The sequence below is a fragment of the Nerophis lumbriciformis genome, linkage group LG34 (assembly GCF_033978685.3).
Source record: "Nerophis lumbriciformis linkage group LG34, RoL_Nlum_v2.1, whole genome shotgun sequence".
NCBI classification, from domain to species: domain Eukaryota; kingdom Metazoa; phylum Chordata; class Actinopteri; order Syngnathiformes; family Syngnathidae; genus Nerophis; species Nerophis lumbriciformis.
In genome coordinates this window covers 11,497,721-11,502,500 of record NC_084581.2, presented here as the reverse complement: position 1 = coordinate 11,502,500, position 4,780 = coordinate 11,497,721, and positions in this window count along the sequence as shown.

Here is a 4,780-nt window from a genome sequence, read left to right as displayed (position 1 = left end):
GTTTTCCTCATTGGGCAGCGTGTGTCGTTCTCATGGAGTCACATGGCTACATTCAATATGATTTGCGTATTTTTAAGGGCCGTAGCCTGGATGTGGCCTGGGCGTGCCAAGCCACGCACATGTCTGCGGTCTACTTCAAGTAGATTGCGATGTAACAAAGAAATGTGCTTGGATTTGTGCGTGCAAACACTTGACATCTGAATTTATACTGCATTTTCTGGATTTGACCGTACGTTCATGTTTAGTAGGAAAGCCAAACCACTCTCTTTACATGAGGCTCCTGGTCAAACCCCCATGCCACAAATAGATTGCCAATCTGCGAGAAACAGTGCAGCTGCCTGATTTTTCTACTGATTTTAAATAACATCAGATGTTTGCGGTACCAAAGGTCACAATGCTTGTTTTTTCAGCGCTTTCAACAAAATGTTTTCTTTTAGTTGATATTTTTATTTTTGTGTCACAACAAGAACCTTGTTGATATGAGTGATATGCTGCAGCAACTTTAAACCAGGTTTTTTAAAACTTTGCAAATATATATTTTTTTTAATGATTATTTTTGGTTTCATACTAATATAGTCTGTCTGCATACATTCAGAAGTGCATGGAGGATGTTAGTGTGATCAAGAACATCCCCACACGGGCCAACGAGAAACCCTGGATGAACTGTGAGGTACGTGCAATGCTGAAGGCTCGGAATAACGCTTTTAAATCTGGCAACATGGTGGCACTTAAAACAGCCAGAGCTAACCTGAACCGTGCCATTAGGGTTGCAAAGCGTGGTCACAGTCAGAAAGTGCAGGACTTTTTCGAGAACCCCACGAACACTAGACGAATGTGGCAGGGCATACATGTCATCACGGACTATAAAGTCACCCTCCGTCCCTGTAACAACAGCATCAGCTTTCTGAACGACCTCAAAAACCACTTTGCGAGGTTTGAGGCACTTAACACCACTCCGGCGAGGAAATCCATCCCCTGCCCTGATGAGCAGCCGCTCAATCTGGACACAGCGGATGTCTGGAGAACCCTGAGGAGAGTGAACCCCCGGAAAACAGCGGGACCTGATGACATTCCGGGCAGGGTGCTTAAGTGCTGTGCAGACCAGTTGGCTGGCGTTCGCATCTTCAACACCTCGCTGACCCAGGCTGTGGTACCATCATGTTTTAAGAAAGCCACAATCATCCCCGTACCTAAAAAAACACAATCTCCTCTCTCAATGATTACCGCCCCGTTGCACTCACCCCCATCATAATGAAGTGCTTCGAGAGGCTGGTAAAGGAATATATTGTCTCCAGACTTCCCCCCACATTTTACCCATACCAGTTTGCTTATCGCCCTAACCGCTCCACAGAGGAAGCCATCTCCTCTGCACTCCACGTGAGCTTAGAACACCTGGAAGGAAAGGACACACACGTGCAGATGTTGTTTCTGGACTTCAGCTCGGCGTTCAACACCATCATCCCGCAGCAGTTGGTGAGCAAACTGGCCCCCCTTGGATTCAGTACCCCCCTATGCAACTGGCTCCTTGACTTCCTCACAGACAAACCTCAGTCTGTGAGAGTGGGCGACAACACCTCCAGTGCCATCTCCCTGAGCACCGGCTCCCCACAGGGCTGCCTCCTGAGTCCGACTCATGACTGCTGCGCCAGGTCCACTACTAACCACATTGTGAAGTATGCGGACGACACAACAGTAGTGGGCCTCATCCGTGACAACAAAGACATGGACTACAGGGAGGAGGGGAAACATCTGGTTGACTGGTGCAGAACCAACAACCTGGTCCTGAACGTCGACAAGACCAAGGAGATCATCGTCGACTTCAGGAGGCACCAGTCCAGCCATGCTCCACTATTCATCAACGGCACAGCAGTGGAGATCGTAGCAGCACCAAGTTCCTGGGGGTGCAGATAACTGACAATATGACCTGTAAAAAGAGCTCAGCAGCGCATGCACTTTTTGCATCGGATGAAAAGAGCACAACTCCCTCCCCCCAATTCTCACCATATTCTACAGAGGCACTATAGAGAGCCTACTGACCAAATGTATCTCTGTCTTGACTGGAGCCTGCAGTGCCTCAGACTGGAAGTCTCTGCAGAGAGTGGTGAGGACAGAAGAAAAGATCATCAGGACTCCTCTTTCTCCTATCCAAGAGATCGCAAAAAGCCGCTGCCTGACCAGGGCTCAGAAAATCCACCCCCACCAAGGACTGTTTTCACTGCTGGACTCTAGAAAGAGGTTCCACAGCCTCCGTAGCAGAACTTCCAGGTTCTGTAACATCTTCTTCCCTCAGGCCATAAGACTCTTGAACGCATCATAATAATCCCCTCAATTCCCCCCAAATATTGATTAACTCGCTGGAATATAAAGACAATATAACATACATCCATAAATGTGGATGCATATGCAAAAGTGCAATATATTTATCTGTACAGTAATATATTTATTTATATCTGCACCTTATTGCTCTTTTATCCTGCACTACAACGAGCTAATGCAACAAAATGTTGTTCTTATCTGAACTGTAAAGTTCAAATTTGAAAAAGGAAGTCTAAGTCTAAGTCTACGTCTAATATTTGTTTTGAATGTTGTTTTTCAGGCAAAATATACATTGTCTATTTATTTTTTTATTATTTAACTATTTACACTCATTAACGGTCACTATGGACATGATATTTATCAAGTAAAAATGTTGGTATTTTGTATGAAAATATAATCTATACATCAGGTTGAGATATCAGAGCATATTATTATCATATAATTACTCTGTTAGAGCAATAAATACCCCAAAAAACTAATGATTTGAGCTTTTGAAATCTGCAGTGCTTTTTTGTGAACTTCTGTATCTGTCTCCCGGGAGCCTTTTGGCCATGGAGACCAGCTGCTGGGTCTTTGTCACACCACAGTCCGTTTGGAGAGACTGGAGGAGATGTGGATGAAGAGACAGGGCTGCGGAGCTAGCGCTGAGCGCCGGGACGGATAAGCTTCACAATGTCTTGGCTGAATGAGCAGGTATCGGACACCTTGGTCTCCTTGAACGTATCCTCACTCATCCATGCAGACTGGACACTGGCCGAGAGTTAGTGGGCGGCCAAGGGTGGAGTCGGCTCTCTTAGTTGCTTTGTTGGGTCTGCTCCTGTCTCTGGCCCTCTCCCCCCACCCCAGCAGACAATGACGTGGAACACCGCAGAGGCCACAACAGTCTTATTTTTTTGTTGTTGTTTTTACTTTTGTAGCTGTATGTTGAAATGGCTGGTTGCATCAGCTCTGCTCTTTTAATGTCTTTAATGTCCTTTGTGTTCTTTGATGTTTGATGTTTCCCTCTTACACACATGCTTATGTGTGCTATGGATATGAGTTTTTTCCCCTTGGCCTCAGTCTGGACCAGCGTTTACCTGTTTCTCACCTTTTTTGTAAGGGGTGCCGGAATTTGGCAGACCCGTCAGCGATCCTGTTCTGTCTCCCTGTAATGTTTGTCTGCTCTTGAATGGGATTGTTCTGAAAATCTTCAATTTCCCCTCTGGGATTAATAAAGTATTTCTGATTCTGATTCTGATTACAGTAGACCTCTTGTGATTGCTTTGCATTTCACAAGTTTCCCCATAGGAAATAAAGTTGCAATAAATATTCAGACCAGGTTCAATCTGTGGTCTAAATAAAACTGTATGGCAGTGTTTTAAGTCAAATTGCTTTGTATGTGCGTTAGTGACTTCTTGGGAATATTCTTCTGCTTGTTGCAAAAAAGACAAAATAAAAGACATATTTTGACTTAACTGTGTTCATGCAAGGATTTTGGTTAAAGGTAAACTCTATAAAAATGGGACCGGTTACCTCCCTGCTTGGCACTCAGCATCAAGGGTTGGAATTGGGGGTTAAATTACCAAAAATGATTCCCGGGCGCGGCCACCGCTGCTGCTCACTTCTCCCCTCACCTCCCAGGAGGTGATCAAGAGTGATGGGTCAAATGCAGAGAATAATTTCGCCACACCTAGTGTGTGTGTGACAACATTGGTACTTTAACTTTAACTTTAACTATAGGTTGTTGGAGGAAGTGGCTGCCATTGTGATCAGGTTTACGTGTATGTGCGTTCATGTGCGCGCCTGTTGCTTAGCTACTTAAGTATGTTGCTCAAACAAAAAATAAAGAAATCCCCAATTTGTTTTTTTTACCTCTGACGGCCCTAAATTTACCTGTGGCGGGCTGCCACGAGTAAATGAATGAATGGGAATCACTGAGCTGATTCATCCCCTCAAAAATATCAACCTTCCATCCAATGTTTAATTACGAATAAGAGCTAAAACTGGAGGTTGTGAAGCAGAAGTATACTTTTTCCAGGATTCAAGCTGAGTGTTCTGGTGCCAGTAGCCATGTGGCGGCTCATGCCAACCGTTTGGGGCGTGATGGTGTTCTGATCCACGACGTGAAAGTCCACCTTGTGAGCTTTGCGCTGCCTCCAGAAGAGTCGCCGATTGTTCAGGCTGAGAGGAATGGTGCCATTGACACGCCAACGGGTTCCGCACGCTTCATTGCTTTGGCTTGTGTGTGCGTTTGAACATAATCGCCCGCACTCTACAACATGTCGGCCGTTTCTTAATGGCGGCGTTTTAGGAAGGGACCATTAATGCCGCTTCTAAAAATATTCTTAAAACCAACGCCAAACGCTCCCTCCTTCTTCCTCCACTCACCTCATTTGTGGTTGAATGGGCAAAAGTCGTTAAAAATAATTCCCTGGATATTCCCACCTGAACGGGCAGGCTTCCGTGCACCCCCCAGAGTCATGTC